Source organism: Mustela lutreola, chromosome 18, assembly GCF_030435805.1.
Source record: "Mustela lutreola isolate mMusLut2 chromosome 18, mMusLut2.pri, whole genome shotgun sequence".
Lineage (NCBI taxonomy): Eukaryota > Metazoa > Chordata > Mammalia > Carnivora > Mustelidae > Mustela > Mustela lutreola.
Window position 1 is genome coordinate 5,076,442 of NC_081307.1, and position 25,407 is coordinate 5,101,848.

Below are 25,407 nucleotides of genomic sequence, written 5' to 3' on the forward strand. Positions count from 1 at the left end.
TTCCATTCTACCTTTCACACTTCTACCAGAATGATCTCTCTAAAATGCCAGTTTGATTGTGTCATACTCTTATTTAAAGGGCCCGTTTATAGGATAAGTCTCAAAGCCACTCGATGAATGTTGTGCGTTGAACTGGAAACCCCTCTTCCCCCAGAATGCTAGAGTCCTAACCTCCAGTACCTTAGAATGTGACATTATTTGGAGATGGTGTTTTATAGAGGTAATCAAGTTAAAATGAAGTCATTAGGGTAAGACATAATCCAATATGACTGGTGTCTTTATAAAAGGAGAAATTGGATGCAGAGACAGAGAGGCACCCAGAAAGATTGGAGTTAGGCTGCCACAAGCCAAGGTACTACCAGAAGTTAGAAGAGGGGCCTGGAACCTCCTTCCCTAGCACCTTCAGAGGGAGCGTGGACCCACTAACACCCTGATCTCTAGCCTCCAGAACTGTAAGACAATACAATTCTGTTGTTCAAGTCACATCCACTTTGTGGTCTCTTGGTACAGCATCCCGAGCAAACTAATATGATGGGTTTCTGTCTCATCTTCCAGTACTTACTTCATTTATTCATGCAACAAAGATTTGTTGAGAGGTGGTAATAATCTAGGTACTGAGCTAGATGTTGGGATACAGTTGGAAATAAGGCAGGTGGCTCCAGCCTCACGGAACTTATGCACAAGTGAGGTCTATGACAAGTGCCCAGGCCATCAGAATGAAGTGTGAGAAGTCTCCGGTATAGTATGGCATGCACAGAAGCAGGGCATTAAATCAGTATTTGGAGGGCTACAGAAAGCTTTCTGGAAGAAGCAACATCCAAGTGTGGTGTAGTAACTCCATCTCTTCTACAGAATGCTTGAGGTAAACAATAACTCTATAGATTTAAAAAAAAAAGAAAAAGGAAAGAAAAAGCTCTACATCCAACTTGGGGCTTGAGCTCATGATCTCAAGATCAAGGTGGCTCCACCAACTGAGCCAGTCATATACCCCATGTGAGATGAACTATGGAAAGAAATGGAAGAAGAGAGGAAACCTAGGAAAATGGTATTAACCACCCCAGCCATCCCTCTAAGACTTTCATATCCTCTCTGAAATGAGTTTTCCCATATGGTGTGGGCAATTTGTTTTAGTACTTTTATCCACGCCTTGGGTATATATACTAGAACATATATACTGAGACAGAACTGTGTCATACACTACTCTACCCTTCTCCTCTACTGGCCACCCTTCCATTATGCTCCCTTCAAGGGATATGATTTGATTTGTGATTTATTTTCTCTTCAAAGTTGACCATGTTCATTTTAACAATTTCAAAAACATGATCAAAAAAATGAAAAGACAAGCCACAGAATGAGAGAAAATATTTGCAAAAAACACATTTGATAAGACTGTCATCCAAAATATACAAAGAGTTCTTAAAACTTAATAAGAAAACAAACAACCCAATTCAAAAATGGGCAAAATACCTGAACAGACATCTTACCAAAGATGATATACAGGTGGTAAGTAAGCATATGAAAAGATGTTTAACATCATATGTCATTAGGGAATTGCAAATCAAAACAACTAGATGCCACTGTATACCTACTGTAATGGTCATAATCAAATACTGACACCACCAAATGCCAGTGAGGTTTGAAGGAGCAAGAACTCTCATTCATTGCTAGTGGGAATGCAAAACGATAAAGCCACTTTGGAAAAGAATTTGGAAATTTCTCACAAAACTGATCATATTCTTACTGTCCCAGCAATCACACTCCTTGGTATTTATTTACCCAAATGAATTGAGAATTTCTGTCCTTACAAAACCCTGCACATAGGTTTTTTTTTTTTTTTTTTTTTTTTTTTTTTTTTTTTTTTTTTAAGATTTTATTCATTCGACAGAGAGAAATCACAAGTAGGCAGAGAGGCAGAGAGAGAGGAGGAAGCAGGCTCCCCGCAGAGCAGAGAACCCGACATGGGGCTCGATCCCAGGACCCTGGGATCATGACCCGAGCCGAAGGCAGAGGCTTTAACCCACTGAGCCACCCAGGTGCCCCTGCACATAGGTATTTATAGCAGCTTTATTAATAATTGTTAAAACTTGGAAGCAAGTAATATGTCCTTTGGTAGGTGAATTATTATATAAACTGTGGTGCATCCAGGTGGTGGAATTTTAGTCCAAGCTAAAAAAAAAAAAGAACTATCAAGCCATCAGGCGACAGCACAGAGAAAGCCAAAATGCATATTGTTAAGTGAAAGAAGTCAATCTGAAAAGACAAGATTCTGTATGATTTCAACTACATGACATTCTGGAAAAGGCAAAACTATGGAGACAGTAAAAAGATGAAGTGATTGCCAGGAGATGGGGGGGCAGGGAGGCCTGAATAGGCAGAGCATAGAGGATTTTTAAGGTAGTGAGATGATTCTTCATGATGCTATCATAGTGGATACGCATCATTATTCATTTGTCAAAAACCCATAGATGTTGAGCACCGAGAGTGAATCCTACTGCAAACTATGGAGTGTGGGTGATAAGGATGTGTCTTTGTAGGGTCACCAGTTGTAGCAAATGCACCAGTCCAGAACAGGACATTGATAGTGGGGAAGGTTGTGTGTTTGTGAGGACAGGGGGCACATGTGAACTCTGTATTTTCTGTGAAACTAAAATTGCTCTAACAAAGTTGACTGATTTTAAAAAACCAAAACCAGAACCCATGGGTAAATGTAAGTTGTGGCTAAGAATTGTCATCTGCTCCAGATTTTGTACCTCTTTTTCTCCCTCCACATTTCCAGGGATGGGATTTCCAACCATTTCCCCCATTTTACCTCTGGCTTCTGTTTTCTTATTTTCTTACTTCTTTTTACTTTGCCAGAGTCCATGGAATGTTGATTTCCTATTGTGATATTTCTGCTAGCATCCAATTTCCATTGAAAATACCCTCTTACTTTTCTCATGCCCAATAAACTTTAACTCCCTCCCCAAATCTCTCAAAGCATTAGACTTTCCAGTCTCACCATTCACTGGTTTAATTCTACTTAATTGGGTCTGTCCTTTATGCATTGCCATATGGCTTCAATATGTATGTTATCAGTATTTCCTAAAATGTTATCTCCTAGACCCAGAGCATTTACAAAGATGTCACAAATGGAATTTAATTAAAAACATATGGATCCTCTTTGAATGGCTTCCTTATCAATTAACAATACCAACTGTCTCACTAATGCAATCCTAGAAAAGAAAGAAACCATCTAATATAACTCCCTCTTTTTATAGATGAAGAAACTAGAGACCAGAGATGTTCACGTGACTTTCTAAAGGTCACACAGCTAGATGGTGACAACACTGTGTCTTGAGTCAGGAGACCCGAGCTCCAGTCCCAGTTTCTATTAGCAGAGGCTGCTTTCTACTTGTGATGTGTGTTTGCAAGGACTGCCGCCCGTCCCCACCCCCTAATCAAATGCTCCTTTGTAGGGTGCTCCCGCCAAGCCTGGGGCAGCAACACTTACATGCAAAAAATTTCAAGCATTTCCTGCTGCCTCTCTCCTTCCTTCTCTTCCTTTATCTCTTCTTCTTTTGTCAAACAAATAAGACTTAAATTCATTTTTCTGTTTTTTTTTTTTTTTTTTAAAAAGATGTTATTAATTTGTTTAAGAGAGAGTAAATGAGAGAGAGCTAGGGGAGGGAAAGAAGGAGAAGGAGAGAGAGAATCTCAAGCAGACTCTCTGCTGAGTAAATAGCCCCATGTGGGGCTCGATCTTGCCACCCTGAGTTCATGACGTGAGCTGAAATCAAGAGTTAGATGCTTAACCGACTGAGCCACCCAGGAACCTCTTAAATGCATTTTTCAAGACCTCACATCTTTTGCTTTAAAAAAATAAGATTATAAAGGCCTTTGAGTCTTAGCCCATTAATTTTACAGATGAGAAAATGGAGGCCCAGAGAGTTGAGTTAACTTGCCCCAGCTCATGCAGGAGATGGGAAATCAGAAATTAGAACACAGTGTCACAAACTTCTAATGGCATGCCTGTATACATTGCCTAGAGCAGCCTAATATTGCAGAAGTCTTTTTTCCCCCTTTTTTCTTTTTTTAACAAGCGATGGGTGGAAAGAGGGTTGGAAGCAACAGGGAGGAGGCATTTAGGAAAGATCTGAAAATACCCCATTAATTAATTTCGTGTGAAGAGAAGCCAATGCTTCTAAAAACATGTCCCTGGGTCAGAGATAGCACTGTTGAACTGGACTGCTCAGAAGATGAAAAGCAGAAGTTTGTATTGGCACAGTCCTTGTCAGTGCATGAAAAAGGAAAAATATCCTTTTTTTTTGGTGCAAAGACTGCATGGATTGTCAATTTCATTGTGTTTTTCTAGGAATCTGAGACAGCGAGAACAGACTGGCTTTTACTCACACATTATTTCTCAGTTTATTTTGCTCATAAACATATTATCATTTCCAGACCAATTAACCGTTGACCTCCAGAATCCTGCCTTCACAAGACAAAAGCAAGATGAAAGGTTATTTTGTTCAATGGAACATTAAGATGGGTTCTTATTCCACCAACTCAGCTGTTCCAAAATGTGTTTCATTCCCCTTACATCTATTTTTAGAGGTTTCCTTTTTAAAACCAAAACTCATCAGATTTTTATAAAGAGAGGCAATATTAATTGTTAATTATAGCATTCTTTTTTTTTTTTTAAAGATTTTATTTATTTATTTGAGAGAGAGACAGTGAGAGAGAACATGAGCAAGGAGAAGGTCAGAGAGAGAAGCAGACTCCCCGTGGAGCTGGGAGACTGATGCGGGACTCGATCCCGGGACTCCGGGATCATGACCTGAGCCGAAGGCAGTCGTCCAACCAACTGAGCCACCCAGGCGTCCCTAATTATAGCATTCTTTGGTAATAAATTTGAACACAGATTTTAAGGGCTTACAGACAGCATTTCTTAGAAACCTTTCTGCATTTATAACCCAAAAGATATTTTGGATCTTAAAAAACATTAAAAATGCTTAATTAATACTTAACTGGAAAGCTTAGTTTTTGTTTCCTGATTACCTTGATTTTGGTCTAAATCGAGTAGCAATTTCAGCACTTTGGGGTAGAGAGAGTGTTACAGGATGAATTGTGTGCCCATCCCCCTGCCCCAACCAAATTCATATGTTGAAGTCTTAACCTCCAGTACCTTAGCTGTGACTGTATTTAGAGACTGGGTCTTTAAAGAGGTAATTAAGTTAAAATGAGGTCATTAGATGGGGTGCTGTCCTTACAAGAGAAGGAAATTTGAACACAGATACATGGGAGACCATGTGAAGACTCAAGGAGAAGACCTCATCTGTAAGCCCTAATCCAATATGTCTAGGAATGCTTGGAAGCTATAGGGTGCTCAGAAGCAGAATAAGCCCTTTGTTCTCCCCCACAAAGAGTAGTGCCTCTCACTTTCCTTCTAGGGCTGATAACTGCCCCAGCGCGATAATGTGTGTGAATACAGTTAGAAAACTGTAAATCCCTGTCTAACTCTGTGACCCTGGGCGGGTCTCCTCTGCTCCTGGGAATCAGTCTCCTATCCTGGAGAGTCCCTCCATATGCCTTGCTGCTCACTGTACCACCTGCTCCAGCTGGGCCCCTAAGGGAGCTTGGTAAAAATACAAATTCTCAGGCCCAGCTGCAGACCTACTGAATCAAAATCTCTGTAAGTGGTGCACAGGAATCCTTATTTTTCTTTTCTTAAAAAAGATTTTATTTATTTATTGGGGGGGAGCATAAGGAGGGGGGGGGGACAGAGGGAGATGCAGACTCCCCACTTCAGGGAGCCTGATGAGGGACTCGATCCCAGGACTCTGGGATCATGACCTGAGCTGAAGGCAGATGCTTAACAGCTGAGCCACCGAGGTGCTCCAGGAATCTTTATTTTTATTTATTTATTTTAAAAATGTGTAGTTTAAAAAGATTTTTTTACTTTATTGACATATAATGTATTATTTGTTTCAGGGGTACGGGTCTGTGAATCATCAGTCTTACACAATTCACAGCACTCACCATAGCACAACCCTTCCCAAAATCCATAACTCAGCCACCCTATCCCTTCCCAACAACCCCCAGCAACCCTCAATTTGTTTCCTGAGATTCAGAGTCTGTTATGGTTTGTCTCCTTCCCTGGTCCCATTTTGTTTTATTTTTTCCCTCCCTTCCCACCATGAGCCTCCACCCTGCCTCTCAAATTCCTCAATTCAGAGAGATCATATGATAATTGTCTTTCTCTGATTGGCTTATTTTGCTTAGCATAATACCCTCTAGTTCCATCCACGTCATTGCAAATGGCAAGATTTCATTTTTTTTTTTTATTTTTTTTTAAAGATTTTATTTATTTATTTGATAGAGAGAAATCACAAGTAGATGGAGAGGCAGGCAGAGAGAGAGAGAGGGAAGCAGGCTCCCTGCTGAGCAGAGAGCCCGATGTGGGACTCGATCCCAGGACCCTGAGATCATGACCTGAGCCGAAGGCAGCGGCTTAACCCACTGAGCCACCCAGGCGCCCCAGGATTTCATTTTTTGATGGCTGCATAGTATTCCACTGTATGTATATATCACATCTTCTATATCCATTCATCTGTTGGTGAACATCTAGTTTCTTTCCATAGTTTGGCTATTGTGGACATTGTTGCTATAAACAATGCCCCTTTGGATCACTACATTTGAATCTTTAGGGTAAATATCCAGTAGTGCGATTGCTGGTCGTAGGGTAGCTCTATTTTCAACTTTCTGAGGAACCTTCATACTGTTTTCCAGAGTGGCTGCACCACATTGCATTCCCACCAATGGTGTAGGAGGGTTCCCCTTTCTCCACATCCTTGCCAACATCTGTCGTTTCCTGACTTGTTAATTTTAGCCATTCTGACTGGTGTGAGGTGGTATCTCACTGTGGTTTTGAATTGTATTTCCCTGATGCTGAGTGATGTTGAGCACTTTTTCATGTGTCTATTGGTCGTTTGGATGTCTTCTTTGCAGAAATGTCTGTTCATGTCTTTTGCCATTTCTTGATTGGATTATTTGTTCTTTGGGTGCTGAGTTTGATAAGTTCTTTGTAGATTTTGGATACTAGTCCTTTATCTGATATGTCACCTTAGTTTTGTTGATTTGTTCTACTGCTCTTTTGGTTTCTGTTTCATTGATTTCTGCTCTGATCTTCATTATTTCTCTACTCCTGCTGGGTTTATGCTTTCTTTGTTGTTCTTTTTCCAGATCCTTTAGGTGTAGGGTTATGTTATGTACTTGAGACCTTTCTAGTTTCTTGAGAAAGGCTTGTATTGCTATATACTTTCCTCTCAGGACCACCTTTGCTGTGTCCCAAAGATTTTGAACAGTTGTGTTTTCATTATCATTTGTTTCCTTGAATTTTTAAAAAGTTCTTCTTTAATTTCCTGGTTGACCCATTCATTCTTTAATAGGATGCTCTTTAGCTTTCATGTATTTGGGTTCTTTCCAGCTTTCCTTTTGTGATTGAGTTCTAATTTCAAAGCAGGAATGATCCCAAACTTTTGATACTGGTTGAGACATGATTTATGACCCAGGATGTGATCTATTCTGGAGAATGTTCCATGTGCATTAGAGAAGAATGTCTATTCGGTTGCTTTGGAATGGAATGTTTTGAATATATCTGTGATGTCTTTCTGGTCCAGTGTGTCATTTAAAGCCTTTATTTCCTTGTTCAACTTTGACTTATATGATCTGTGCATTTCATTGAGGGGGGATGTTAAAGTTCCCTACTATTATTGTATTATTGTCGATATGTTTCTTTGATTTTGTTATTGATTAGTTTATATAATTGGCTGCTCCCATGTTAGGGGCATAGACTTTTTAAAATTGTTAGATCTTCTTGTTGGACAGACTCTTAAATGAGTCTGTCAGTGATACAGTGTCCTCCTCATTTCTTATTATAGTCTTTGGCTTAAAATCTAATTTATCTGATATAAGGATTGCTACCCTAGCTTTCTTTTGATATCCATTAGCATGACAATTGTTTTACCCCTGACTTTAAATATGGAGGTGTCTATGGGTGTGAAATGAATTTCTTGCAGACAGCATATCAGTGGGTCTTATTTTTTTTATGCATTCTGATAACCCTGTGTCATTTGATTGGGGGCATTTAGCCCATTTACATTCAGAGTAACTATTGAAGAATATGAATTTAGTGCCAGTGTATTCCCTGTAAGATGATTGTTACTGTATATTGTCTCTGTTCCTTTCTCATATGTTACTTAGGCTCTCTTTTTGTTTAAAGGACCCCTTTCAATATTTCCTGTAGGGCTCATTTGGTGGTTGCAAATTCTTTTGATTTTTGTTGTTCCTGGAAGCTTTTTATCTCTCCTCATATTTCCAATGATAGCCTAGCTGGATATAGTATGCTTGGCTGATATTTTTCTTGTTTAGTGCTCTGAATTTATCATGCCAGTCCTTTCTGGCCTGCCAGGTCTCTGGATAGGTCTGCTGCCAATCTAATATTTCTACTATTGTGTGTTCTGGACCTCTTGTCCTGAGCTGCTTTCAGGATTTTCTCTTTGTCTCTGAGACTTGTAAGTTTTACTATTAGATGACAGGGTGTTGACTTATTTTTATTGATTTTGGGGGGTGGTTCTCTTTGCCTCCTGGATTTCTATGCTCATTTCCTATGCCAAATTAGGGAAATTCTCTGCTATAATTAGATCCAATATACTTTCTTCCCCCTCTCTCTTTCTTCTTCTTCTGGAATCCCAATTATTCTAATATTGTTTAATCTTATGGTATCACTTATCTCTCGAATTCTCCCCTCATCGTCCAGCCATTGTTTATCTCTCTTTTTCTCGGCTTCTTTATTCTCCATCATTTGGTCTTCTAAATCACGAATTCTCTCTTCTGCCTCATTTATCCTAGCAGTAAGAACCTGCATTTTTTATTGCACCTCATCAATAGCTTTTTGATTTCAACTTGTTTAGATTTTACTTCTTTTATTTCTCCAAAAAGGGATTCTCTAGTATCTTCTATGCTTTTTTCGAGCCCAGCTAGCACCTTGATAATCGTCATTCTGAACTCTAGTTCTGAGGTCTTACTAATGTCTTTATTGATTAGGTCCCTAGCCTTTGGTACTATCTTTAGTTCTTTTTTTTGAGGTAGGTTTTTTTTATCCTTGTTATTTTATCCAGATAAGAATAGTTTAATGAGAGAACAAAATACTAAAATGGTAGCAATAACCCCAGAAAAATATACACTAAACAAATTGGAAATTGGAAGAGACCTGAAACCAGGGGGAGAAGAAAGGAGGGAGGATATATATATATATATATAGATAGATAGATATGTATATCTATCTATCTATCTATCTATCTATATATATATATCTGCACACACATATATATATATTTGACTGGTGAATAGAACAGAGCCACACACTTGATTTTGTGTGTATTTTGGTCTGTTAGAAGAAACTGCCTCCCAAAATTTTAAAGAAAGAAAAACTTAACATATATACAAAAATAAGGGTAAGCATGATGAAAGGATGGAATATGACTGTAAAGATGAAAATTAAAGAAGATTCTAAAAAAGGAGTTGATAAGAAGTTGGTTGAAAAAAGAAAAAAAAGCAGAAAGAATGTGATCAGGCTGGAGACTAGAACAAATCCATGTGCTAGCTTTAGGGTATATTTTGATCTGTTAGAAGAAACTGTATCCCAAAATTTTAAAGAAAGGTAAACCTATATGTATACAAAAAAAAGGTTAAATACAATGAAGGGATAGAATATAACAATGAAAATTAAAAAATATTTTTAAAGAAGATTTTGATAAGATAAAATAGTTAAAATAGGTTAAAATAGGAAGAGGGAAAATTTAAAAAATTAGAAAAAATAACATTTGAAAAATTTAACTTTTAAAGACTAAAGAATCATGTGAAAAGAGGCAGAAGTTCTATGTGTTGCATTCCCCTAGCTCTTGAGTTCTGCAGTTCTCATTGATTGGTGAACTTGGTCTTGGCTGGATGTTCTTGCTGATCTTCTGGGGGAGGAGCCTGTTGCAGTGATTCTCAAATGTCTTTGCCTGAGGTGGAATTGCACTGCTCTTGCCAGGGGCCAGGCTAAGTCATCTTCTCGGGTTTACTCTCGGGAGCTTTTGTTCCCTGAATGCTTTCTGTACAGCTTTTGAGGACGAGAATGAAGATAGCACCTTGTAATCTGCAGCCTGTAGGAGCTGAGAGCTCAGGGCCCCATTCCTCAGTGGGCCCTCAGAGAAAAACACTTAATTCTTCCTGTCTCCCTGGTTTCTGGTCGCAATGCTTGCTCATCTGGCCTGTGACTGAGCATTTCTATCTCTTGCCCATGGCCCCAGTTGGAGTCTCCAAACCCAGCTGATTCCTGCAGTGTGCTCCCACAGAGGAGAAGGAGGGGGGGTCTCCCCCGATCTGCCAGTTGAGGGCTCACTGCTTGAAGAGTAGTGGTCTGACTGTGCCTCAGATCACGGTTTAAGGTAATCTGAGCTGAGAGCCCCCTCCTTGTCTACATCTCTGCAGCCAGCTTCCCCACTCAGATACCTGGGAGGTCTGCTACACCCAGACATTCCCAGTCTTTTTGTGACCCCATGGATCCTGAGACCACACTGTCCCTGTGAGGGTTCCACTCCCTGCTTAGCCTCTGGAGTGACGTCCCTCAGTGGAGCAGACTTCTAAAAGTTCCAATTTTGTGCTCTGCTGCTCTACTGCTTGCAGGGAGCTGGCCCCTCCCCCCATTGTCTCTCTTCCTGTATATTGCCTTGGATTCACTTCTCCACACATCCTACCTTCCAGAAAGTGGTTGCTTTTCTGTTCCTAGAATTGTTGTTCTTCTTCTCTTTGATTTCCTGTTGAGTTTGTAGATGTTCAGAATGGTTTGATAATTATCTAGGTGAACTCCTGGGACCTGATGGTTTTAGGTCTTCTACTCCTCTGCCATCATTCTCCACCCCACCCCCCCCAACACTCTACCCCATATCTATTTTTTTTTCCCCATATCTATTTTTAACAAACTCTCCAGCAGATTCTGACAGGAAGCCTAGTTTGGGAATTACTTCCCAAACTAGATCTTTTCAAGTTTTCTCTGCTTCATGTAGCATTCTGTGCTTCTGGGTAAAAGGTTTTGATTCCTGACCTCCAACAAAGAGGCCAGGACCTGGAAGAAAATGAGGAGTGGAATCTTGTTTCTATCCCACCCTGATTATGGTCCTTTTTTACTGCCTTGCACATTTCCCTGCCAGTCTCAGAAATTTTGAAGTGTCATAGGACAGCCTGTGTTGTGAGGGATCCCCTGGGAAGGGGAGCTTGGGCCCCAGGGTCTGGATGTTGAATTGCTGGCCTGCGAATGGGGTTGGCTGGGGTTCAGGAAAAGGGATCAGCTCTAGGCATGGTGTGGAACAAAGGACCTGTGAAGCTCAGGGCCATGGTGCTACTTGGATGGATGGGTTGAATTCTGTTCTCAGCTTTGTAATGTACTAGTTATGTGCCCTCAGTTAAGATAGTCTTTGCAAGTTTACTCACTTGCAAAATTCATTAATTTTCTGCTCTGCCTGTCTTGTGAGACTATTGGGAGGATCAACCGAGATGATGGTTATTAAAGTGCCTTGAAAATAGAAATGCTTTCCACCAATCTCCGATTCTGTTGTTGGGATAGAGTAATCACGAGCCATGGCTGGATGTGGCCAAAACCAACAGTGTGGCTAGGCCACAGCACAGGTCTTTGGGAAGTGAGTAAGAGGAACTGGTTAGTTTCTGATATACACTTTCTGATACAGATCTAATTAAAATATGAATCTTTGACTAATGCCTAACCACGGCTTGTAATAAAATAAGATGTCTCTGAATCCAACAGAGGGAAAATGGTTCTCCATCACATACTGGCCAGAAATATGGCAGAGCTAGAATATCTATCCAGGTCTTCCTTCCCCATGTCACATCGCCTCTTCTTGAGGGTAAATAGTGTGCCAATGGTAGGGGTCTGACTCCACAGTCATACCCTAGGACGTGCAAGTTCCAAAGAGAATCTGGCAAGAGCTGCCTCTTTTATTAAATTCCCTTCACAGTCACATGCTGATTTGCAGAAGAACCATCCTGGTTTCTCTACACATCTCGGGGACGTTGATATTTGCACATATGATTTTCATAATGGTTTTCAACCTTACAGTATTTACAATGTTAACTAGTGAGTCCTTAGAGAATCCCTCTGTGGAGCTGGCAGTTCTCACTTCAGTTTTATGAAAAGCCATCTGGGAAACAATGGACTTTCTCCAAACTCCTATTAGTAGGAAGGCTCAAGTCTAGAAACTAATCATTCTAGCCCAAACTATACAAACTTACCTGGTATATCACGTAGTCCTTTAGTTACTTCTCAAGTGGCTTTGGATCAGTTGGAGTGATCAGCTGAAGTAGGTGGTTCACCTATTTTATTTTATTTTTTCTCTATGTGTGTGTATGTGTATGTATATATATATTATATATTTAATTTATATAAATAATATATAAATACATATATTTATATATGTTTATACATAATATATTACATATTAAGCATATAATATTATATATAATATATAATTGTAATATAAATCTTAATATAATTTAATATAGTATATAATATAAATATATATTTAAATATTTAAATAATATTTAAAATAAAAATTTTATACATATATAAAATTAAAAAAAAAGATTTTATTTATTTGAGAGAGAGAGAGAAGAAGAGAGAGAGAATAGGGGGAGGAGCAGAAGGAGAAGGGTTAGGAGACCCTATGCTGAGTCCAGAGCCTGATGTGGGGCTCTAACCCATTACCCTGAGATCCCGGCCTGAGCTGAAATCAAGAGTTGGATGCTTGACCAACTGAACCACCCAGGTGCCCCATAAACAAAATTTTTATACAAACATACATTTCCCCTCACTTGTTCTAATGACATCTTTTGTTGATTATTTTTCAGTCAAGATTTAATTGAGATTTATAAATTGCTTTTGGTTTTTAGTCATAGCTTATCCAAAGCAGACCTATAACCTACTGACTTTTTCAGGATTTCAGTCCAGGTGTTTTATAGAATATTTAACATTCCAAATTTGTCTGTCTTTTCACAGTATTTTAAACCTCTTCCTCTATCCCCTGTATTTCCTGTAAAGTGAAAATTAGGACCCAGGCTTGATTAGATTCAAGTTAAACGATTTTGCAATAATAAATCATAGGTGATTCTGTGTCCCTAACCCACATCCGGAAGCACACAGTAATAGGTTGTCCCCAATCAGTGATGTGTGTGATCACTTGGTTAAAGGTGATAACTGACATCTTGAAGTTATGGGGTCCATTTCCACCCTTGCAATCTGAGAGGCGATACTTTGGCACCCTGGGAATCTCCTGCTCCCAGTGTTTCATGGAATGGTTTCAGCACCTTCCAATGCTCCTTACCTTGACTCGCTAAGGACATTAGAGGTAACAAAGTGGGGATTTAGTCTTTCTTTCTTTCTTTCTTTCTTTCTTTCTTTCTTTCTTTCTTTCTTTCTTTCTTTCTTTCTTCTTTCTTTCTTCTTTCTTTCTTTCTTCCAAGAGAAACTTAAGGAGGATCCACACCCAGTGTGGAGCCCAGTCTCACCACCCTGAGATCATGACCTGAGCCAAAATCAGGAGTTGGATGCTTAACCATCTAAGCCAAGCACTGCCCCTACAGTTACTTTTGATGCTTATATTTCCCTAAATTTAGATAATGGGAGTGCCTTCAAGTTGGCTCCTCTGTCCTTCGGATCTAACCTTGGGGTCTTAGAGGGCTGTCCTTACTTTCGGACACATCATGATATCCTAGTCTCCTTTACTCTTTTCTCATCTTGGGCCTGAAATTAGCCATTTCTCAGAAAGCCCTGATTTCTCAATGGGCCACAGCATTAAAAACCAAGATCTGACCTAACAATATTGCACTGTACACTTAAAAATGGTTGATGGTGAATGTTATATTGTGTACTTCACCACAACTAAAAAAAAAAGAAAAAAAAAACAACCAACATTCCATGCCAGGTGGGTATGTCTATAAACTTACTGTCATAGTGTCTACATTCTTTCAGTGAATGGGGCTAGGAAAAAGTGTTTTAAAAAATGAGTTTAAGTTGGTATTTCCAAATCTAATCTAATAGTGTAGGTTTTTCAGCACTTATTTTATATATGTATCTCTGGTCTTTTGTTCTGAAAATCTTGGTTTACAGAATAGCTTATTTTAACTTATTCTCTTTATCTTGTTATATACATAAAATAATTTCATGATTATAATCACTGTATTGCTATCAACAATAAATTTACCTAATAAAGTTTAATATTTCTTTGTAAGGCCTTTTGTCCTTAGAATATAGTCATATAATGGGGCTCAGTTGGTTGGGCATCTGCCTTTGACTCAGGTCATGATCCCCGGGTCCTGGATTGGAGGCCTGGATTGGGCTCCCTGCTCAGCGGGGCCCTGTTTCTCCCTCTCTGCCACTCCTGCTGCGTGTACTCTCTTACTTTCTCTGTCAAATAAATAAATAAAATCTTTAAAAAATAGTAAAAAAAAATATAATCATATAGAGAGAATAGAGCCATTGAAGATGTACAGAGCATAGTATTCAAAAATTACTCAACATAACATTGTCACATTGTTCATTTGATAACCAGTTAAGCTAATTTGTTTCTGTTTCTGTTTCTCTTCCATTTAAGGTTTTAGATTTTTGCCTCCATTTTAAGTTTAATTATAGTTATTGAATATGCAAAATATTTGTAAAGTTTTAAGGTCAAAAGAATATCAAAATTATGTTCAGAAAATCCTTGATTCTGTCTCTACCGCCTATTCTGCACCTCACCTACTGCCCCAAGACAGCCTTTTAATTTGTTTCAGTTTATATTTCCTGTATTTCTTTTCTTTAGTTTTTTAATTTGTAAATTATTTTTATCTTTTATTTAAATTCAGTTTAGTTAAAATACAGTTTCAGGAGTAGAATTTGATGATTCAACAGTTGCATATAACACCCAGTGTTCATCACACCAAGTGCCCTCCTTAATGCCCATCCCCCAGTGACCCCATCCCCCCACCCATCGCCCCTCCAGCAACCCTTAGTTTGTTTCCTAGAGTTAAGAGTCTTTTATGGTTTGCCTCCTTGTTTTCATCTTATTTTGCTTTTTGTTCCCTTCTCCTTTGTTCATCTGTTTTGTTTCTTAAATTCCACATATGAGTGAAATCATATGGTATTCGTCTTTCTCTGACTTATTTCACTTACCATAATGCTGTCTAGTTCCATCCACATTGTTGCAAATGTAAGATTTCATGCTTTTTGATGGATGCATAGTATTCCATTGTGTATATATACACCACATCTTTTTATCCATTCATCTGTCTATGGACATCTGAGGTCTTTTCACAGTTTGGTTATTGTGGGTTTTGGTGCTATAAAGGGGTGCAGATGCCCCTTCGAATGACCATGCTTATATCTTTGGACAAATACCTAATAGCGCAATTGCCAGGTTATAGGATAATTCTATTTTTAACTTTTTGAGGAAACTCCATACTGTTTTCCACAGAGGCTGCAATAGTTTGCATTCCCCCCAACAGTGCAGTGTTAAGAGGCTTCTGCTTTCTCCATATCCTCACCAACATCTGTTTTTTCTTGACTGGTTAATTTTAGCTGTGCTGACTGATGTAAGGTAGTATCTCATTATGGTTTTGATTTGTATTTCTCTCATGCCAAGTGATGTTGAGCACTTTTTCACGTGTCTGTTAGCCATTTGTATGTTTTCTTTGGAGAAATTTCTTTTTGAAACAACAATAAGAACAAAAATGTATATGTTTTCCCCTTCCTTTCACACAAAAAATTGAATACTTTCTTTCATGTTTTTCTTTGATAAAAAAGTACTTTAAGTACTAAATATACCATTTACATTATTATTGACTTTTTCTTTAATAAAGATCTTAGAAATCATTCCACATACATCCATTAGAAATCTTAATTTCCTGATATCTTGCCATTTGCAATGATGTGGATGGAACTAGAGGGTATTATGCTGAGCGAAATAAGTCAATTAGAGAAAGACAATTATCATATGAACTGTCTGATATGAGGAATTTGAGAGGCAGGGCGAGGAGTTGTGAGGGGTAGGGAAGGAAAAAATGAAACAAGATGGGATCAGGAGGGAGACAAACCATAAGAGATTCTTAATCTTACAAAACAAACTGAGGGTTGTTGGGGGCTGGAGGGTAGGGATAGGGTGACTGGGTTATGGACATTGGGGAGGGTATGTGCTATGGTGTGTGCTGTGAAGTGTGTAAACCTGGCAATTCACAGACCTGTACCCCTGGGGCAAATAATACATTATATGTTAATAAAAATAATTAAAAAAAGAAATATTTATTTCTTTAAAGTTATGTAAAGCCACACTGAGTAGATGTACCACAGTTTATTTAACCAGTCCTCTTTTGATGGACATTTGGACTTTTCCAATCTCCTGCTCTTACACATAGTCTCATAATGCATAAATGTATATAGATACCATATATATACTTATTAAGCTGTATTTTCAGGATAGATTCCTAGGAGGCCTGACTTTTCTTTAAGTGCTTAGTGTATCAAAATCAAAGCAAAAATTCATATGGGATATAAGGATGAGGGTTTTAGATAATTATCAGGAAACATAGTAACTAAACAAAGAATTTTTAGTCTTAAAACTTGCACAAGAACCCACACTATCCTGAACAATCATTTGTAGACCTTATAGTTTGTACTTAAAATTATCTTAGGCATTGAACTGCACGTAGGAATTTTGGCCCAGTGGTATTTCAAATCATGTCCTCTTTTTTGGCTCCTGTCCTATCCCAATGTTCGGGTCTTTGCTATTCTGTGTTCATAAATTCTGACCACATCATAGAAACTGGATTTTATTATTTTTTTTTCTAAAATTTTACTCATAGTGCTAATACTTCAGGCAAGCATAGTTCCACTAAACAAAGATAAATTTTTACTAACTTGGGCAACTCCTTTATCATTCAGGGTCATTGCTCCAGCATTCAATCATGCTAACTTTTTGACCTCTTGGTAATTAAAACCCCTCTGCCTAAATATGAGTTGATAGTCAATAATCCCTTTACTCACATATATCAATAGCATTCATTACCTTAACTGAGACCAAGGTTAGAAACCATTGAAATATCATACAACACTTGTATTCTGAAATAAACTTTAACTTGATACCATATTCCTCCTTTCTAAATCATAATTCTTGCGTAGGTTGTTTTTTTTTGGTATCTGCCACTTCCTTTCGTTCGGTGAACATTTGGTTTAGGGAGGAATGTGATTGATTCATCCATGGGGAATAAGTGAGTTGCTGTCTCCTCTGTTCTTCCATAGTGTTTTGTACTTATGATTGATTCATTTCTCTTTTACAGAACTTAGACATGTGGTCACAAAATGATGGCTATACAATGTGAGATTTCCCCATTAAGCTGTGAGCTCTTTGGGGGTGCTTGGAGACTAAAGTCTGCATGTTTATGCTGTCACGGTATGGGGCACAAATGAATGACTGATAATACCTTACACTTATTCCTCCTGTGGCATTCATGCCCGTCCACTGAGGTGATCTGTAACATTTCAGGACCCCTCCAACAGAGAAGGGGACACTCAGCTGGAATCCAGTTCGGATATCTGTGAGGAAATTGATGTGGGGGAAAAAAAGCAAACTGTCATCTTGATAAATATGTGCCAAAGAAAGCATTCTAATCCAAATCATTAAGGGAATACTGTAGAACCACAGGAAATGCAAAATGTAAGCTAGCCATCTCCATCCTATTTTTTTATTCCTTTATATTCCTTTTATTCCTTGTCTAGCTTACAGAAGATGACAAATGAATCTTCGCCTGAGTCTTTCCAAATGTCCCCAATTATTCTAGATTTCCAGGGTCATATTTTCCTTTACTATTTAAATAAAGTGATGTGGCCAATAAGAAATTCATAGGCTCTTGCAAAAAACAAAAATTAAGCAAATGTCTTTTGAGGGGTTTTCTGGACTGTCTGTCCTTTTGTAGTGATTCAGAGATGGTGTGTCCCTTATAGGATCTGGGTATCCTCAATCTGGTTTAGTTACAGAGCTGGCTGTGGTGAGGCCACCTTCCTCCCCCATATGTGGGATAGATTTAGATTCTGTGTGAGCTCCCAACTGGATTGCCCAGAGCTCACCCTAAGTTCTAGGTAGTCCTGGGACATATAGATAAGAACTGAGGTTCCCTACAATCTAGGATGTAAATTTCACCAAGAGAGGAATAGTAGAGAGAATAAGAAAGTGACTGGCCTGACTTAGGTGGGAGCCTTAGGATTGCCATTCGGGATGAGCTTTTGGAATCTGGAAACTGTAGATCTTGGAGAAGCAACAAAAAGAAGGAAAGGGAGGTGCAGAGTAGGACATGCCTATGAAGTCTGTTTCTCTGGTCTCTTCCTTTCCTAGAATGCTAAGAGGTTCAGAGAAGCAAACGGGCAAATTATGAGGGAAATGAATATGTTAAAAAGGTGATAGCAATACAAGGTAGAGAATACTGTAAGAGACAGCTGATTTCCACTGGCTAAAAAGGTCTAGAAACGCTATCCAAACAGAATGGGACTTGAACTAGGTCTTGTGGAGAGCACTGACCTAGAGAAGTAGAGGGCTGGCCTGAGCTGTAGTAGTTGGAAGATGGGAGGCATGCAGCATGCTCATGCGGGGTGGAGAGGGTCTGGCTGAGCTGGGGGGAGGCTTGGGTAGGCAACACATGGAGGATGAGTTTTGAGAGGCGAGCTGAGGTTGGCTGGCAGAGTGCTTGACTCTCCAGCTAAGAACTTTACATTTTACCCTAAAGGCAGAGGCAGATACAGGTTTTGTGGTTTTTGAAGCTCATGGAATTTGGAGGTCTCACTTGAAGAAAAAGAATACACGGTAAATTCAGGCTTTGTTGACTTCACTGTAAATAAGGAGCCCTTGAGTATTTTTGAGCAGTGGGTGTTCTCTGGCTTGCCACGCTTGGCAAGAACTGTTTGGTTCAGGACTGGATGCAGATATAATTTTTTAGAGTGCCTAGAAGACTATCAGATGAGTTGGCAAGCTTAAGGTGGGCTATATTGGTTTCCTAGGGCTGCTGGAACAAACCACCACTAACTGTGGCTTAAAACAACAGAACTTTATTTTTTCACACCAGGGGCCTGAATTCAAGGTGTCTAGGGCGGGTTTCTTCTGGAGGCCCTGAGGAATAAACCAAACCCTGCCTCTCCCCTACCTTCCAATGGTTGTTGACAGTTCTTGGTGGTCCTTGGCCTGTAGACATAATACTCCGTTCTCTGCCTCCAACTTCACCTTGCCTTCCTCTCTGTGCCCTCTCCTCTTCTCATAAGAACATTTGTCACTGAATTTTGGGCTCACCCGAAATCCAGGATAATCTCCTTTTGAGATCTGCAAAATAAGGTTACATTTACTTGTATCAGCAGGTCAGGACTTGGACATTTCTTTTGGGAGGGCGCTATTCAACCTGCTACAGGCACTAACAAAAGTACTGCACAATTTAGCACTTGCGTCTTTACCACGGATTTAAGATCTCTGGTTGCCACACACTCCTACCCCATCTGAATCCTGACTGCTAGGCGTTGGGCGACTCACTTAACTTGACCTGCCTTAATTTGTTCAGCAGAGAAGAGGTGTTCAGCCTCGATACTCACCTTTTTCTTTACATTAGAATTTTAAAATCCTGCTGTTTGGGCCACATCCCATATTAAACAGATTCTCTTAGGGGTGAGCTTTAGGCATTAGTTAAAAACATACAAACAAACGAAAAAACAAAAAAGCTCTTTAGGTGATTCCAATGCACAGTATGTTTGAGACCAGTGCTTTTCAGCTGTAAATGGGCCTGGGAGGAGTGACACCAGGGAGGACTTTGTGAAAATGTGGAATCAGCTGGTTTGGGGCAAGGCCTGAGACTCTGCCTTTCTAACAAGCTCCCTGGTGATGTTGATGCTGCCGGTCCAGGGACTGAACCCTGTATTAAGGCCCTGCATGACCTCCCAAGACCCTCCCCAGAAGCTTCCATTACCAGATCAGCTCTCCTGCTGTGGAGTGAGGTGGAAGACAACATCTGTAACAGGAAATAGCTTTTGCTGAGAGAGAGTTTAGTTTGGAGGTGGTTTATATATTGGGAAAGCCCATATGCTACAGATAAATGGACTCGGAATTTAATGACATTATTTAGAAACAGTTTAACTAAGTGAACGTAAGCAGCTAACCCCGTGTGTGATCCATCCTGGGTCCAGAGGGCTCCTGTTTAGTATAATCAATGCTAATACAGCCTCCCTAAGACCTCTGAAAAGGGACAGTGCCCTTTCAACAAACCGAATGCCAGAAAAGCAGTGGGAAGGATGTAAACAGTCTCCAACTTTAGATTTTAATCTGTCAAGTGTTGGTACAGTAAAACAAACCTCTCTGTAGCCTGGCTTTAGGGCCTGGGCTGTGTCAAATTTAAGTAAATCTATGTAAGTGTTTACACATGTCACACAGGGCAGGTGGGGATGGGGGGAGAGGCGAGCTCCTGGTCCAAGGCTTTCTGCTCTGCATTAAGTCCACCTGACCAGATCTGAGACACGCTCACCTGTGCTGAGATTGGGTCTGGGTTCTCAGCACTGATTCTCACCTGTGGTAGCATATTAGAATCACCTGGGGGAAATCCAGGTGCCATCCATGCCCACACCTCACCAGGTCACACCACCATGCTCACACCAGGCCAATTAAGACTAGGTTTTCTGGGGGTGAGGGTTGGGCAAATGTATGTCTTAAATCTCTTCAGATGATTTCGTTTTGTACCAGAGGTATTTCCTAGCTTCCCTAGAGAGCTAGATACTAGGAGACTGCCCAGTTTATTTGGCTCATTTTTATAGTTTTTTTTCTATATGTAAGGTGCTGTGCTCAGTACAGGGGATATGACAGAAAGCAAGACGGTTTCTATTCTAGCCTGAAAGGCAGTTTCAGTTGTGATCAAGAACTATCAAGGAGAGGTACAGGATGCTATCAGAACATATTATGGGAAGCAACCCAGTCTGAGAAGGCATCCCTGAAGAGGTGACATTTGATCAGAGTTCCAGAGGACAAGTAGGAGTTATTTAGTACAAGAAAATGCGGTGCGGGGGGTGGGGGGCAGAGAGTGTCCTGCTTCAGGAGAGCAGCATGTGCCAAAGCCTGGAAAAAGGAGGAGCACCAGGGATTGAAGGAACTGAGAGGGGGTGGGGCTGCAATGCAGGGGGAAGGAGAGAGCCAGCCACTCCAGCATGCGGGGGTGGGGGGGGGGTGGGCAGGGTCCTCAGAGGCCAGGCAAGGACTGGGTGTTGCTGGTTTGTAAATGCATAAACATCTTCCAAAGGCTTTATGTTCCCTCTTTCCCGTGAAAACTCCTCCAGGGCGGAGAGCTTGTGTCTTCCAAGTTTGTTCTTTAATCTTTTCGCTTTCTTCACCCTCTTCCACCACCTTTAATCGGTTTTATCACCGAAGTTTACAAAGGGACCTCACCTGCAGATCGTTCATTTAATTTTTACAAGGTGTAAGATTAAATCACTGTTCACAGAAGAGAGAACTTAGTTTTAGAGAAGTTCTGCTCCTGGTCCAGGGTCTGCGTGAACGGGGAGCCCGTCTTCCTCTCCCTCCACGCCTCCCTCCTTCTCTTCCTCCCCCACTCCCATTCTCTTCCTGCTTCTTTCCTTTTTCTCACTTTTCTTTTTTTTTACAAAATGGAATTGGAGTCTATATACAATTTTATAGCCTACTTTATTCACGTAACACAATTCTCAGCATTTTATTCACAGTCTTAAATATTCTTCAAGAATGGGATTTAAAAAAAAATGACTGCTTAATAGTCTGTTATTTGGAGATGAATAGTCCAGTTAGTCAATCTCCTGTTACTGAATATCTTTTTTCCCTGAGTTTTCTAAATGTTCATTGTTCTCTCCAACAAATATCCTTCTACATAAATCTTTGAGGATGTTTTGTATCATCTAAGAAAAAAAGTTATAGATGAAATCACTGGGTCAAAGGCTGTGTACAATTTTAAAGTTTCTTATACGTAGTGCTGAACTGCCCTTCAGGCTGATTGAACAGATGTAAATTCTCATCAGCAGAGTATGACATTTTCCTGGGGGAAAACATTTCAATTAAGGAAGGCCAGTTGCTCTGCAAGACTTTGGTTGGAGAATTTTTAAAAATCAAAACAAAAAAAATGAAATGAAATATTTCACAATGGAGCTCTTCATTGGATCCATCCATTCCCCGTTGGTTAACTCATTTCTTCCCCATATCTACCTTGGGTTTTGAGGGTCTAAGGTGGCTTTGCTCAGGTTTTTCTGGGTCTACTTTCCCCCTTGCCCTGCCCCTCCTCAATCAAACCTTCTTAACCATCTAGGTCTAGCTTGGATTTCAAAATATTTCTAAGACATAAAAACACAGGTTCACCATTATTCCGCAATTATTAGATGTTAGTTATCTTCGATATTTTTCCAACATCAAGAATTCCAGTCTTGTTGTCACAGAGGTTATGCTTTTTAGTGTTGAAAGGGACCTCAGGTATCATCAGGCCCATCACTCCATCTGCATTATGGTCAAATGGCTGATGTCCATCACCTGCTGAGGCAGCTGGTGGCATTTTTGGTTCTTCATGTGGCAACACTGAGAGCAAGTCTGCTTTTCATTGCAATTTAGAAAAATTATGAAATATTCCAAACATACAAAAATGCAGAAAGTAATGTGACACCCACATTCCTACCACATATATTTACTCAGTACTAATATTCTGTTGTATTTGTTCTAGAAACTCTTAAAAAAAGTATTCAATGATGAGTACTGAGTTATGTATAGAAATGTTGAATCATCTTACTGTACATCTGAAACTAATATTACACTGTATGTTAATTATGCTTCAATAAAAAAGAAAGAATTCTAAACATAGCTAATACAGCTGCTCTTCTTTAGGATTTTCTTGACTCTTCTAGGCCCTTTTATCTCCATATAAACTATGGAATAAAATTGTCCTATGATTTTTAAGGCTAATACCCATTTTTGGACATTTTCCTCAATATTTCACTATTGTGAATCATGTTTTGAAAAATATTTTGTACATAAATGCTTATGCACATTTTTCTTATTATACATTTCTAGGAATTGTCTTCTTGAGTCAACGATTAAGCATATTTAAAGACTTTCATGTAAATTATCAAAGGGCCCACCTGAAATACACAAGTGCCCCTTTTCTCACATTCTTGCCAACTCTGGGTATACCTTTAGATTCTTTCTACAACAGGACAGATATAAAATATTGTCCTACTAGAGTTCTGATTTGCATTTTATTCTTACTATGGAAGATGAAAATTTAATCATGTGTTTATTGACCCTTGAAAATGTTTTGTGAATTGTCAGCTTACATCCTGTCCTCGTATTCTCATTTCTAAGTTCTCTTTATCATTACACAGATTGAAAATATTATTTGCATGTATTTCTCAATTTCATCTCTTCTTTTTTTTTTTTTTTTTAAATTTAGCTATTTAGCTATTATCTATTGGTCCTCTCCTTTGTGCTTTTGGCTTTTTGTGGTTAAGCTTAGAAAAATTTCCTTGATGCTAATACCATATACCTCTATTTTATAATATCAATGTATTATTTCATAATAGACTATGTAAAACCATTTTAAAAAAATGGTTTTAAAAAAACCATTTTAAAAAAATATACTTGGAGTTTTGGATAAGTTATAAGGCAGAGATCTGTCTTTATTTTTTGTTTTGTGCTATTAACATACTATCATGCTATCAACATGACATCACTGGGAGTGTGCAGCTTGGTCACCTGGCCAAGGGAGAGTTGGCCAAGGAAGCGTTTTCTATTCAATAAGGTTATTTTTATTCCCTTTCATATTTTATTCTTGGGAACCAAGTCCTTAAGTCCAGCCATACTGAAAGGGGTAGGGTCTGATTCCAATTCAATTAGAGTGTTTCTGGTGTTTTGCTGTTATGATATTAACTCTTGGTTTGATATATTCTTTATCATGTTAGGGAAGTATCTAAAGGAGATGTATTTCTACTTGAGTCATTAGCCACTTAATCATTAACACATTAGCCACTTAAATGATACTTCAGTAAAAAATTAAAAAATGACTAGAGGGGAAAAAAAGGGCTTTGAGAAAATTAAAAAAATATCAAATACAAAGAAACTCTACTACTTACATTAATTCAGAGATGGCTCATCTGAACTACTGACAAATCTGATATGTATATACTGAAAGTAGTTAAATTTTAATTCAAATCAGGAAAACAAATGGTTGTCTCATGAAAGTCTAAGCTTCCTCAGTGAAGATCTATGACTTACTACTTCTTTGTCTCCACAGGATCTAAAAGGCTATACATTATGGGAACTCAACAGGGGTTTGTGGAATGCAACTGCATAAACCAGTAAGTTTATTATCAATCCCCAGAAACATCTCTTGATTTTCATGCCATGTAAAATGTATTCAATCCAGAAACATACAGCCTGCTCCTTCTTTTTTTTTTTTAATTAATTTTTTATTTTTTATAAACATATATTTTTATCCCCAGGGGTACAGGTCTGTGAATCACCAGGTTTACACACTTCACAGCACTCACCAAAGCACATACCCTCCCCAATGTCCATAAGCCCACCCCCTTCTCCCAAACCCCTTCCCCCCAGCAACCCTCAGTTTGTTTTGTGAGATTAAGAGTCACTTATGGTTTGTCTCCCTCCCAATCCCATCTTGTTTCATTTGTTCTTCTCCTACCCACTTAAGCCCCCATGTTGCATCACCACTTCCTCATATCAGGGAGATCATATGATAGTTGTCTTTCTCTGCTTGACTTATTTCACTAAGCATGATACGCTCTAGTTTCATCCATGTTGTCACAAATGGCAAGATTTCATTTCTTTTGATGGCTGCATAATATTCCATTGTGTATATATACCAAATCTTCTTGATCCATTCATCTGTTGATGGACATCTAGGTTCTTTCCATAGTTTGACTGACAGAATGGGAGAAGATATTTGCAAACGACATATCAGATAAAGGACTAGTGTCCAGAATCTATAAAGAACTTAGCAAACTCAACACCCAAAGAACAAATAATCCAATCAAGAAATGGGCAGAGGACATGAACAGACATTTCTGCAAAGAAGACATCCAGATGGCCAACAGACACATGAAAAAGTGTTCCATATCACTCGGCATCAGGGAAATACAAATCAAAACCACAATGAGATATCACCTCACACCAGTCAGAATGGCTAAAATCAACAAGTCAGGAAATGACAGATGCTGGCGAGGATGCGGAGAAAGGAGAACCCTCCTACACTGTTGGTGGGAATGCAAGCTGGTGAAGCCACTCTGGAAAACAGCATGGA

General features: G+C 39.2%; 1 long non-coding RNA gene across 1 annotated transcript in view; it reads left to right on the forward strand.

Annotated features, from left to right (window-relative positions):
• LOC131820586 (uncharacterized) overlaps nt 1–25,407 on the forward strand; it is a 105,908-nt gene that overhangs the window by 20,503 nt on the left and 59,998 nt on the right. The window contains exon 2 of the long non-coding RNA XR_009349706.1: nt 24,382–24,445. This is a non-coding gene — a long non-coding RNA (uncharacterized LOC131820586). The remainder of the gene's footprint in view (nt 1–24,381; nt 24,446–25,407) is intronic.